The following is a 14,626-nucleotide window of genomic DNA, read 5'->3' as shown; positions in this document are numbered from 1 at the left end:
TAATTAGGGGAAATTAGTGGTTTGAAGTATAAGCTTTATATCCATTATGCTATGTTAGTTTTATACTATGAAATCTAATGTTGGTTCAGCATCTGAAATTTGTCACATTTTCTAAGCTCTGAAAAAGAAAAATGAGCCTGGTTTTTTGTATATTTATGCTCATCCAATGGTAAAGTCATATTACCAATCCAGAAACCAATTACTGAACTCTACTGAAATTATGGAGCTAAATCCAAAATTCAGACATTTTTGAAAAACTATGAGTCCACAGTAATGTATTTTGACATTCTGGGGTAAAAAGAAATCAGTATTTATCCTTTATAGAGTATGGGTTCCTTCAAATACCTCTATACTTTTTTTTTTAAAGATTTTATTTATTTATTTGAGAGAGAGAGAATGAGAGACAGAGAGCACGAGAGGGAAGAGGGTCAGAGGGAGAAGCAGACTCCCTGCTGAGCAGGGAGCCCGATTTGGGACTCCATCCCGGGACTCTAGGATCATGACCTGAGCCGAAGGCAGTCGCTTAAACAACTGAGCCACCCAGGTGTCCCATTATACCTCTATACTTTTTAAGCATCTGACATTTATAGTTACTGTGATTCCCTCTGTCCAATTATGAGTAACAAGAAGCTAACTCTACAAGAGAAAGTTTGATTTGTGATTGAGCTGCTTCTCACAGTAACAATACGATGTGGTATGTTCTGAGGCAGAACTTTATTCATATGCACCCTCAATAGTACAACAAACTGATATATAAAAAAACTCTCTTTATCAGTAGGAGAATGAATTAAAATAATGTGATATTTGCATATAACCTTAATATACATTATTTAAGATTAATACAGTATCATGTATTAAAGTAGGTAAGTCTCAAAAACAATGTTGAGAAAAAGCAAGTTTCAGCTGAATATGTATATTATGATGCCATGGTTATAAAATTGTATAACATGCAAAACAATATATTATTTATAGATTTATATGTGTGGTTTAAAAGTTTCAAATGTGCATAGGAATGATAAACATCAAATTCATTATAGTGGCTATTATTTCTGGGTATTTATAATGAGAAATGGGATTGAACAGATGTACACAGAGAACTTCAACTGTATCTGTAATGATTGATTTTTTAAAAAAATAATTTTTAAAATTTGAAGCAAATATGGTGCCTGGGGAGTTGATACATACATGTTTGTTATGTTTGCTCTCTCTATGTTTGAAATATTTTATAATTAAAGAAGCTTTATTATAATGTTGAAAGCTCTTTCCTTTCTCTAACAATTTTAACTGTAGAAAATATTACAAATCCAATTTTCACTTTTTAATGATTCCTTTTAAACTTTATCTAATTTTGCCTAGCCGATAGAACTAGTAAGTAATATAGCTGCTCTGTAAACATACTTCAAGAGTACAACCAACAGACAATATCCTTGAACTAAATTAGGCTTTACAAAAGGTAAGAGTGACTAATATTTAACTGAAAACCTTATAGAAAAAATTATTTGGTTCTTGGCTCTCTCAAACATAAATATGGAAGGAATACTTTCATTAATAAAATATGAATAAAATATATCCTTCCTTCCTTTGCAGCTAAGCTATTTATCTTTGTAACATTCCTATTGGGGACAGGTGTCAATTGCTAAATTTTATGGTTATGAAAATTATAAGTTAATAAAGTCACTCAACTAACATAGTGGAGTTGGCAAAGACTCACTCTCCTGCTAGTTGTGGTCCTTGCCTTCTATTCTTTTGAGCCTTTGGACAAATGCCTACAAGAGATATGTTTATGGATAAAAACAGCACAGAGCTTTTAAAAATCTTTGGGAATAATTTCCCCAGTAAAAGGCTCAGTAGGTAACTTGAGTAAAGCAGACTAGGTTATAATGCATTAGGGAATGATGAGGCTCTAGTAAATTAGAATTGGAATGCTCTTCTAAAGGGGAAGTAACTAATGTACCCTACCCAGCTTTAGCTAAGTGGAATGCAGGCACAGTTAGCTAGACCTTTGGATTCTTTAAGATAATGCCGAAATATGATTTTTAAAAATAAATAAAGTCTTCTGATTTATAAAAGTAAACAACTCATTCAATTTTTTTAACACCATACTAGTGAAACAAAACATCTGCAAGAATAACTTGGGCCATGGGCTACATTTCCAACCCTGTCCTGAACAATCAGATGATGATAGCAATGTAACTTTCTTTAAGCTTTGTTCCCCAGCACGTATTCTACTCCAGATGTTTAGTCCTAGCCAGCCATGGAAATTCCATTCCCCATGAAACTGCTGCAGCTCTATTGCTACCAAAGAGAGGAACTAACATAAGACAAACCCAACAAACCAAGGCCAGCAGAGTGGAGAGAGAGTCTAGAATCTCCATGACATTCATGAGCTACTGACATTCATGAGCAACCAGTTCTGATGCCTGCCCTCCTTTGTTATATGTGATACATTTCCTTATTACTTAAATCATTTTGAATCTGGGTTTCCATTAAGACATCCTGATTGATTCAAAGTCACACTATAGAAAATTCTTTCTGTGTCTCTCTCTTTGCCTTGAGTTACAATTTATCACATCCCCTTTCTCTCTCATTTTTTAACACCACTAAATTATATATCTACATTTAACCTATATGCATATTGTTTGAGGGCCACATATGATAGCCTTGCACGATTTAAAGGGTAGAGTTGGAGTACAATGAGCATTAAGAAGCTTTCCCCAGTTTGGACTCTGAATCATTTCTGTAACTCTAGATTTGCTTCCCTTCTTTCCCAACAAAAAAGTATTGAGCCATATTAAGTCAACCAGCTTTGTTTTTCTGCTAAACTAGACTTCTGTACTTGAACCTTATTGGTTAGTGTTTGAACTTTAACTTGCTATCCTCCACTCTTGCCAAAATTATCAGTTTTCCTTCACCTAACTGACTTTTCTCCTTGGAGTCTGCTTACACCATTCTTATCATCTTGTATGTCCTAAGCCCCTTTCCCTCTACCCATCCAAATTCCACTGACCCTTCAAGGTCTCCATCTTACATCTTCATGATGCTCTCCAATTTCTTATATAACCTCACATTTACCCTCATAACAGTTTTTACCCTTATAACAGCCATTTGAGTTTGGCAGATAGGTACAATCTTATTTTGCAAATGAGAAAATTGACACAGAAATGTTAAATAATCTGTTCAGTATTTCAGTGACTTGCCTTAAAAGCAGCACATATTTCTCGAAGCTGTGGCTTTTACCCCTACCATTGCCCCTTACTAATCTCATCTGGATATCCCTTATCTTTTCTAAGAACTCAGCTCAAATGGCATCTCCTCTGGGAAGCTTTCCCCGACCTAGGGAGAGTTAAAGAGTTCTTCCTCTCCATATCAGGGCTTACTTGGTAATATCTTCATTTATTGCATTACTCTATTTGTGTGCATCTCTCTTCCAGCTAGACAGGAGGATGTAGATCTTTTTGCTTTCAACATATCCACCATCATTTTATTTTTTTATTTTTATATTTTTAAAAGATTTTATTTATTTGAGAGAGTGAGAGTGAGAGAGCACAAGCAGGGGTAGAGGCAGAGAGAGAGGGAGAAGCAGGCTCCCCGCTGAGCCCAATGTGGGGGCCCATCCCAGGACCCTGGATCATGACCTGAGCCGAAGGCGGACACTTAACCAGCTGAGCCACCCAAGCATCCCTCCACCATCATTTTAAATAACATCATTTTCGATAACTGAATTGAGGCTTAATTAACGTAACATAGGAGTTTATTAACTAGAAAATAAAGGAAATATATTTTAAAAATGAACCTTTCACAATTTTCTTTGAATCAAGTAAATTCCTCCTCTCTCATATTTCACAAAGAAGAAGAAATTTATTAAAAATTCAAATTGCAAAAGGACCTTTATGGACACCTTGTTTTTAGTGACTACTGGCACCAACCACCATGGTGAGAGCTAAGATTATATAATAGATGAGTAAGGAAGACATCATCTTTTGGTTTGAAGAGTTAGATGAAAGTCAGATAAATGTAAACTCTTAATTAAAATATATTAGTCTGGATGCTATAAACATTACATATATTTGTATATTCAGTGGATAAAGATCTAGAAATGAATTCTATCAGGGAGGTTATGAAATATTCTAGAAAGGTGGTAGCATTTACTGGTAGAAATCCAGATACATAAGGATTGACAAGGGCATTCTTTCAAGAACAAAAAAGAAATAAGTTAAATGGTAGGTTCAGGGAATTATAAGTAATCTGAAGTGGTATTAGCACTCTCTACTAAATATTTCCAGTATCCACCTGTGTTGGATTGCACATCTCTGCTTTCTTAAAGTTGAATGTATCCATGCAACTTGCTTTGACCAGGGAAATGTTATAAGCTTAAAAATCCAATGCATAATTTTCTACTCTCTCTTTCCCTATGTCCCTATAACTGTTAATACTTAAAGCTGGTGTCTGCTCTGTCTAGCTTGGTCTCTGAGGTCAGAGAATGAAACTGTCATTTTAAGTTTCTGTGATTTGTGGGCTATTTTTTTAAGATTTTTTTTTAATTTATTTGAGAGAATGAGAAGGGAGAGCACAGAGGGAGAGGGAGAAACAGACTCCCCACTGAGCAGAGAGTCTGACATGGGGCTCGATCCCAGGACCCTGAGCCAGGACCCAAGCTAAAGGCAGATGCTCAATTGACTGAGCCACCCAGGTGCCCTGATCTGTGGGCTATTTTTACCACAGCAAAACATTCTCTCCTAATTATTCCATCTAATCTGAGAGGAAGGTGGGAGAAAGAGCAATGGATCATAGAGAAGCCAATCATATTGGCTGCACATATAAAGGTCAGCCTATAAAATGACCATTTACCCAAAAGTATATGTCCAAAATATTTGACTCCATGAATTCAAATAAGCATATTTTATGCTTTTTCAATTGAATGCCGTTTCTGACCAGCAGTTATTTCCACAACTAACTCCAAAGTTGATAAATGTAATCTGAGTCAAAAAAATAAAAAACATGTCTTCATAATCCTTAAATTCCTAAATTTTCCTTAAATTAATCTTATAGTTACATAGTCACTGACCTATTTGTTCCAGATGGGGAAAAAAAAAATCCAGAGTCACCTACAGCCTTGGTATTTATTAGCTACACTTGTATTGAGTACCAGATGCTATTACATTTCTACATTTGCTATTTCATTTCTACATACCAGGAGGCATAGTACAAATGAAAATACTTATGACTTGGGGAGAGACAGGCTTAGATTTTAGTTCTAGCAGGGTGTATTGGTTTCACACAGTATACTGCCTTCATGGATTTTACCTCCCAGCTAACATTCTTTACATTTTAATAGAGGTTTCTAGAAATAGTATCTTATCCAAGAGAGTGACTGAGATAGTGATAACTTGACATTTCATGATAGGCAAAGACAGGAGCACATGTATGTTGATTATGAGCTTTGCTAACATCATACCTGAGAGGAGAAACTAAGAAGATAATATATACTGTATAAGTAAGTTTATGTAGACAGAGGAGGAAATGAGGTAGGAAAAGGTCTAGACATAAAGGGTTATCCTAAATGGTAAGCATGGAAGGCCAAAGACTGATGACTAGGTTGGGATACAGATCTTAAGATACCAGCAAGACTGAAAGGAATACCAAAGAAAGAAGAGAGAAGAGAGGATGGGAAGCAAAGGTGGACATTCTAAAGATAAACTTATTCTCCTTCATAACTGTGGTTTGTTCTCAATAATTTGTGACATGGGCCAAGGGAAGTGTCTTAAGTGTGTATACTCCCTAGTATCTGCCCAAATGTTGAGAGGAAAATCAAGTCCTTGTACAGTAAGAGATCCAATAAATAAATTTTAAGTCCAATTCTGAGAATTAAACTTATGTTTATATATTAAAGAGTTTAATAATGGATATAGATCTCTAAAGGCTTTCTGAACCGAGAGTGCGGCTACCGGAATTCTAGCTGCAGCCTGGCCGTTACCCTGCTGGTTGACCTGGGTAAATCCCTTGACCTGTCAGTGCCTCAGTTCCCACATCTATTAAATGGAAGCTTGGCCTAAGTGACCTCAAAGGTGCCACGTGGATCTGAACTGTGATTCTGAGCATGTGATTCTGATTATATGCAGTTGTAACTTTTATCTGGAGATTATGAGACACTGATGGGATCTCATGTATATTTGTTTCCAACAGATACTGTTGGAATTGCGGGTGACACATTGTAAATATCAAACAATGTTAAACAATCTTTTAGGTTTAGTGCCTGGACAAAAGTTCTAAGCAGCCTAGCACATGGCAGTTTTGCAAGAGCAAAAAGCTACACACACTCTTAGATTAATAATCAAAGATACCGTTAAGGGGTAATATGAGAAGGGGCAAAAGAATACCCAGCCAAGAACCTCAGGGCTGGGTGGGAACTAGTCCCAGATGTGGAACAATGTCTCTGTAACCTGGTTGGTACAACTTCAGTCTCAGTGGGGTTTCCCCCAGTGGTAAGCATTATCAGACAATAAAGGCAACTATATTCAAGGGTAATTCATGCATTGTGCAGCCGGCTGGCACTCAACCTCATGGCAGGGGACTCTGTAGTCACTCAGCATGCACGTGCTCACAGTTATTAGAAGCAGCTGTTGTCTCTGAAGAGCCCTGGCAATCAGACTCCAACCGTCTCCAGGACAGTGTTTTGGAGGAAACCTTAGTGTGTGCAGAGAACCATTAGAAAAAAGAGATAACCACAAGTAAATAAAAAGCAGGTGGACTGGTACAAATGGTGTTGCAAAAATAATTTTCAAGTCAATTACCATAGGGTTTTCTTTTTTTCTTTTTTCTTTCTTTCTTTCCTTTTTTTTTTTTTTTTTTTGTACTTTCTAAGGGGATGGGATATCTAGGCTCCACTTAGCTCTAAATAATAAACTCTCACTCCTAGCAACCACTGCCTGGAAAACAACCTGACAAAGAGATCAAAACAGTGAAAAGAGGTCTTTTGCACATTTAACAATGTTAAGAAAGGTTTTAAGAGAAAATACTATAGTAGCTTTAATCATACATGGCTGTATCCAATATCTCTTGGATGAGCGGCCAGGGTCAGGAACTTCCTTGCTGCAAAAACTCGTATAAACCCTTTTGTGATCACTGCATTTCTGGATATGACCATCACCTACCCACAGAATTTTATGACAAAACAATCATTGAGATATTATCGGTATGCCCCATGCATTAACTGCACAACAATAAAACGAATTGTACACTTTTTTTTTGCTTTTCCTAGTGTTATCTGGGCAATTTATATAACCATGAAGGGCCTCAGTTCCCCCACTTTGGGGGACTGTTGTAAGAATTAAATGACTAACGCATATGTATTGCTCAATGACAGGTCCATACAGAAACTCAACAGTTGTTAGCTCCTTGTCCCTTCCAATTCATTTCTATCAAGCTAGAATGATCTTAAACTATAAAATCAGATCATGTTACTCTCCTGCTTAAAACCCTTAATGGCTTCCCATTACATTTAGGATAAAATTAACAATGTGTAACCTTCGCAACAAGGCTCCTTGGCTCTACCTGAATTGTAGCTTCGTCTTCAGCCAGTCTCCCACTGAGGTTTATGCCCGGGCCACAACTGCCTTCTTTTGGGTCTTTAAATAGGCCTGACCTATCTCATGGCTCCTACATGGTAGTAGCACAAAAGGAGATTTGGGGTGCTTTATCTCTTATAGTATGCATTGAGCCCATCTTTCCTTTGAGATGCACAATTGATATTTTATAAATCTTATGCAAAATTCTATGTCAAAGTAGCTTCTAGCCCACCACTCAAATTGCTGCCTCTAAGGCCCTCTTATATTGTAATTTGGAAACTGTCACTGCTCTGCACGTGCGGCCCCCTTTGCCTGAAACCCTCACCTTTTCTCTTTGTTACTGACAAAATCTTACTCTTCGGGTCTCAGCTTAAATTGTCACCTCCTCAAATATGTTTCCTTGTTAAGAACTCTCATAGCATCCTGTTCTTTTCTTTCAAGCAAATGAGTAATCCTGTGTGACTATTTCTCCCCTCCCAGACTATAAGTTTCTAAGGGCCAGGTAGCATGGGTACTTCTCTAATGGCCACTGTCTGGCACAGAGAAAGCATGCAGGAAATGCTTACTGCTGGAGTTCAAGATTTACTAACTAATAAAATCCACCCAAAGATATAGTGAAAGATCTGTACCCCCTCCCCACCACCCATGGAAAATTGGAGAACATGACTCCAGCCAAACTGATGTCAAATTTGGGTGTCCCCCTTGAGCCACATGCAGGAACCAAGAGAAAGAAAATGCTTCCATCAAAAGACCTTTGTATCCTGGCCTCTTCCTACTTCCTCTTTAATTCACTTCCTCTCTTTCACCCTGTTCACTGCATTTCAACATTCACAAATGGTTCTGGAGCAAAATTAAACTTTATGTAGAAAGAGGGATTTGAGAAAGAGGAAGTGCGGGGGCCACCACTATGAAAGTACAGATAAACTACAAGTACTGCCTCAAGGCACTCCCTCTCCTGAGCTCTCAGCAGAAATGTCCCTGCCAGGTACATCTTTGTACCTTGTTTCTAGCTAGCCTGTGCCACATTGTCTTTGGATCATTTACCAATGGACTAAACCACCTGCTTTAGTTTCCTGAGTTGTGCTCCTGCATAGGTCTCTGAATGGAAGTACTAATACCCTTTTCTGTTTGGATTCTATTTTTAGTCCATTACCGTTTAGTAATGAAAGCACACTTCATAGCCCACCACCTCTTCCAATAACTTAGGAAGCTTTTACTAGGAAACCGTGTCTTCTCTCCCTTCCTTCCATGACAATTTATGAAACATCCCTAAGTGCCAAGCACTGTGCTAGGTACCATCTCTACTGCATTGTCTGACCTTTGTAGCCTGTCTGTATTGGCAGTCTGTCCTGAAGTTTCTTGTCCACTTTGAGTCTTCCTTCCTATCTGGCTTTGATTTTTCTTTAAGATTCCTCTCTCCATCCTGGTCTGACATCCTCCTACACACTCTCCCTGTTTGGAAACCGCCAATGTGGAAGGCAGCTCTTAGGGAAGTTCTTGGAGAGATCTCCATGTTGGTGTTTAAATGTATATTTACTATTTAAGAGCCAGACCTGAGGCTGCCTCTGAGTGAGAACCTGAGGCCCTCGCTCTAAAGTATGTGGCATTTGCTTTGTCAGGGCCCTCTGTGCTTTAACTTTACACAAAATTTCTATTCTTTCATTAGCTGAGGTTACCACATAGTCAGGTATTTTTCTCCAGGATTTTATGGTATGTCTTGCCTATTGAATAAAATAAATGGAATAAGAACAGTCATGGTGCCAGCTATCTATTTTTATGCTATCTACCTCATTTGCATTATTTTCTTCCCTCAATCCAACTTTCTTTTTTAAAGATTTATTTATTATTTATTTATTTGAGATAGAGAACAAGCATGGGGGAGGGGAGGGGCAGAGGGAGAGGGAAAGAGAAACTCAGAGTCCTTGCTCAGTGTGGAGCCCAATATGGGGCTCAGTCTCCCAACTCTGAGATCATGACCTGAGCCAAAACACTTAACTGACCGTGCCACTCAGACACCCCTCACTCCAACTTTCTATGGCAGTTTTCCCCCTCCATGTTAAAACAAGTTTCTGGAAACATTCATGGGAATCCTTTATATGTAATAGAGTGAATTTAAGAAATCATCTTCCAGGTATATTGTTAAGTTTTATCTTTCCAGAGTTTGAGGCTTTGGCAGTCCTCCTGGGCACCGTGACCCCACTAAAGAAATTTGCCCTTGTCTCCTCTAAAGTCAGATCACAGAAGGTCTGCCTGCTCCACCCATAAGTGAGCCCTGCTGTGTCCCGATGTTCCAAGCCCTCCCCTTCAGGTTCTAAGGCTTACCTCAATTCTCAGGGCACATTCCTCTTTTGCTCCTATTTACAGAAACTAAACCACTTCAGTCCTAATCTTGTAAAACCAAGCAAACTGTGCCCAGAAGGTATGAATGGGGAGAGACCATAGACTATGGACTGTGGTTTTATTTAGTTAGCAAAGAATAACTCCAGAAAGTTACCAAAACTTCTACACACGTATTTTCTACATTTTAACAAAACCCTTCATTTTGCAGGATCTTCAGTAGGGAGAAAAAGATGCCAAGAAATCCCTCTGTACTGAGCCTAAATTCCATGGATTCAGATGTATTATAAATAATCCCAAAAAAATGCAGAATCATAGAATCAGAGGTCAGAAGGAAGGGACTTCAGAAATCTGGCCTGCTCCCCTATCTGTTTGTTAATCCCCTCTATATACCATTTCTCAAAACTTGCCATCCAGCTACAATTTTAAGAAAAAGATTTTTTAAAGAAATGGACTGAATTCGGGGCACCTGGGTGGCTCAGTCATTAAGTGTCTGCCTTCAGCTCAGGTCATGATCCCAGGGTCCTGGGATTGAGCCCCACATCGGGCTCCCTGCTCAGCGGGAGGCCTGCTTCTCCCTCTCCCACTTCGCCTGCTTGTGCTCCCTCTCTCATTCTCTCTCTCTCAGTCAAATAAATAAAATCTTAAAAAAAAAAAAAAAAGGAAAGAAAGAAATGGATCTAATTCTAAAACCCAAAGAATGTTCTGCAGACAGCCTGCATTGGAATCACCAGGATATTGCTAAAGGGTCTTTGGGCCCTACCCTAGATGGACAGAATCCTAAGGTCTAGGGGCACATTCCAGCAATCTGCACCTGCAGGTGTTTCTTATGCATAGTAGAGTCTGGGACCCTGCATTCTAACAGAGATCAGCCAAGGCAGATTTACTGGGGCCGAAGGTCTTTTTATGGCTTTTGCCTGCAGGCATTTTCACAGGAATGTGGTAAAACAGCTGCTACAAACTCACCCCCAACGTTTTTTTTTCCACATCACACTTAGAGAAGCCAAAAGCTTTATGAATGTGGCAGATGCATAGGTTTTTACTTTCTGATGAAGATGAAGAAAAGGAGCTATTCCTTGGACCAGGGAGAAGGCGTCAAAACAGAAATATTAATACTACACCTGGTCCTGGTGAAATATGTTCCAGGCCCCCTGGCAGTATATCGAGGCAACCAGACTAAGGGAAAATGTTTGAACATTAATGACAATCAGAGAAACGAATTTATTAGGGTACATAAGTAACTGATTCTAGGCAATGTGGAGCATATCATGATCAGCTTGTTCAAAAGATAAAAACATAAAGGTGGAGAGGTAGATTATAAGACAAGAATTTGAAAAGGAAAACAGTGAAAAGAATGTGGGTGCAATTCAAGACATAATAAAATAAGCCTTAGTAATTTAACCATTTCAACCAAAACAGCATATTTTTAGAATGAGGAGTGCTGCACAAGTCTCCCTTTGGAGGAGGCTCATGTTGAGCATTCCATAAAACCACGGAGCTCAGAGCTCAGTACACAAGAGTCAGCTCTGTTGAAAATGCAAGAGCCAGAAATGACACATACCTAGCAGATGACCAAAAACTGACCAAAAACTAGCTGAGGGAGAACAGAGAAATCCATTCTTCTTTCTCCCAGAGAGGAAAAAGTATCAAACTACACCTCTCTTAACCTCCTCCTCCCTCCCTCCCCAAAGAAAGAGCACTGGACTGGGAATTGAAAAACCTAAATTCTAACCCTGGCTCCGCTATTACCTGTATGTTTTTAACCACCAAATAGTCTTCTTGATTCTCAATTTCTTCACCTATATGTAATAGGGTGTCTTGGCTGAGATTGAACTTTAAATTTGTGACATTTTGTGTGTTTTTTGGTCTGTACAAGTAAATATTCATTCATATTTAATATATAGTTCCTTCTTTTTAGGGGGGAAAACCCCAGAGTGGTTTCTTTTAACTACACAAATATAAGGCAAGTACCCTTAATCTGAACAGGGTATTAAGCGTTCCAGCTTGGTAAGAGAAACGGCCGATAGTGTAGCTTTGGGCTAGATATCTATCTCCAAGTTGCCTGTGTGAGTGTGCGTGTATGTGTTTACCTGTATTTCAGTAGTAGGGAAAGAAAACATTTTTCTTGGAAGTATTTAAACAGCATTCCCTATGCTGTTTAATGCACAGAAAACTGCTGCTGCTTATTCTGTTGAGATAAGTTTTTGCTTAAAGGTGATAAAGAGGGGAAGAAATTTTACTGTGAGAGACAGTGGGTGCTAGCAGTGGGGCCTTGGAGGACAGTGGACTGTAGAGGCGGCTTCCTCCCACCTACCGTGGTTTTGCTGGGTAAAGGCAGAATTAAGAGTGGGTCATGGACTGCTTAATAGTGCTTAGCAGAGATGGCAGCAGGTTCCTTAAGGAAGCTTCACCTGCAGTGGACATTGGCAAGAAGGAGAAGAAGGACTTGGTTTGTCTCACGTGTGAGGCACCCCTTTCGGTGACTCTCACAGGGAGATACTTTTCATGTTGATGCAAGTGGTGTGGGCTGGAAGAATTGCCCTGGGGCGTTTGAAGTAAGCATTGGATAGGTAACACAGCACTGTTCGACACACAGGGGCTCACCCACTGTGCAGGGCTGCCTGAAGAGAAGTAGGACCTGGGCACAGAATTATTTGACATCCAGATGTGATATTTTCACTCATCTTACATAACTTGCTTGCCTCCTGGAATCGGAAGGCCAACATATAAATCCTGTCATTCTATCATTATCTGATTAGCAACATCTTTAAATTCAGGTAATTACTTTTTCCTTAAATTTTACTAGTTACTGCCTTATACCTTTCTCTATTTTAGCCCTTTTAATAGTGAATGGAATAACTTGTTTACATGACCCTCTTTCTCACCAGAGGACAGAGGCTTATCTTCTGAAATCTATCTCCTACCACAGTGCCTCACTCACATCAGGGACTCAATAAATAGACCCAGGTCTTGGAGGCCTGCATTTACATTTTGGTGCCATATAATCCTGAGCAAATTACAGCTCCTTTATCTGAAAATGTTGACAATAATGCTTATGCCATGAAATCGATTTAATAATTAAATGAAATAATGGTCATCATTGCTGGGCACACAATAAATGCATACAGATGACAGTTAATATTAGCAGTCAGAGGTTGTATTGAGAATGACTCAGGGAGAGAATCATCTAGGGTGTTTCTGTTACATTAGAAAAAAGGAGTGAATGTTTTTCGACTCATCCACTCCTTTGAGGGATTTCTATGTGCTAGGCACTCTGCCCAGGCACTGGAGATAGAGCAGTGTTAACATGGCCCCTGTATTCCTGGAACTTGAAGCAGAGTGACCATTTTCTGCAACTGACATCTAACCAACACTTAGACCATTAGGGAAGAAATATAATTGGCTTTCCTATCAATGTAACCAATAATTTAACCACCTATATAACACCAAGTCAGCATCATTTTGTACCAAATGTTCAATATTTAAAATAGAAGCCCATCTTAACCCTTACTTTGGGGATAACCATTAATACTGCAAGAACATATTCATATTTTCAAAAGTCATGTTCCCAGGGACACCTGGGTGGCTCGGTTAGTTAAGCATCTGCCTTCGCCTCAGGTCATGGTCTCGGGGTCCTGGGATCAAGTCCTGCATCTGGCTTGCTCAGCAGGGAGCCTGCTTCTCCCTCTGTCTGCTGCTCCCCCTGCTTGTGCTCACTCTCTCTCTGACAAATAAATAAATAAATTCTTTAAAAAAAAGTCATGTTCCCTACCTTCCATCCTCTTAAAGTTACCACAGACTTTTAAACAAATTGTTTCACAATTTATTTCCCACATAATTTTCTTTTAAATAAATTGTTTTAAAAATTATTTTCACATAATTTTCTTTTCAGTCATGTTCTTTGAGCATTATTTAATAAAACAGCACTTTTATGAGCCTTTCATATGTATGTCTTATCTAAAAGAAAACAAAAGAACTTTACTCCCTTAATGAAACTCTTTATAGCCCCTGAAACTTTGATCTACTTACAATAAACTAGAAATCTGTTTTGCTATGATGTTATCTAGTTTTTATTCTTACCTATCTCTTTAAACCCTTTAATCCTAAGGCTATGAAAATTTAATAAAATTAATACAAATTGACTTACTGGAAATTGTGTCAAGTGAGCAATTGTTAAAAAATCAATATTTTAGTGTGTTACCATGGCATTTGAGACATGGGACTTCTGTTCTCATTTTTCCTTATGTACTGATTCTTTAAAAAAGGATCTTTTGAATGAGACCAAATGTGACTCCAAAAATAGATGAAATTCTGAAGTTATGTTACCCCCAAAGGAAATAGTTTCTTTCAGGGTACTGTCATAATATTATAAAGATCAATGTCAAACCACCAAGTGATTCCTTATTAAGCTGCCATCTGAAGAAAGCCTTTACTTTCCGAAAAATTTCCCATCTTTAGTCTGAATTCCTGACTTATGGTAAGACTGCTGACTGGAATTAGTTTGAGGATGCTGAGGGGAAAGTTTACGTCTGCCTTTTCCCATTCATACACTGTATTCCTGAACAGAGATTTGGTCACTAGAGGTTCAAGGCTACTCACCTCCTGTGAGGGTGTGGCTAATAGAGTATGTTGTGCTTTGTGTAGAGGTGGTTCTAACTGGCTCTAAAAGGATTGGCTAATAGTCATCACCAGTGTTATTCCACACATTTGGAAATGTGTGGGAG

The 14,626-nt window shown here is 38.6% G+C and overlaps 1 long non-coding RNA gene across 2 annotated transcripts in view; it reads left to right on the top strand.

Moving 5' to 3' along the window:
* Positions 1-14,626, top strand: part of LOC113919581 — a 202,221-nt gene that overhangs the window by 3,988 nt on the left and 183,607 nt on the right. The window lies entirely within an intron of this gene.

The sequence above is a fragment of the Zalophus californianus genome, chromosome 3, assembly GCF_009762305.2.
Source record: "Zalophus californianus isolate mZalCal1 chromosome 3, mZalCal1.pri.v2, whole genome shotgun sequence".
Lineage (NCBI taxonomy): Eukaryota > Metazoa > Chordata > Mammalia > Carnivora > Otariidae > Zalophus > Zalophus californianus.
The sequence above is the reverse complement of the archived record's forward strand: the minus strand, read 5'-3'. Positions and strand labels throughout refer to the sequence as shown.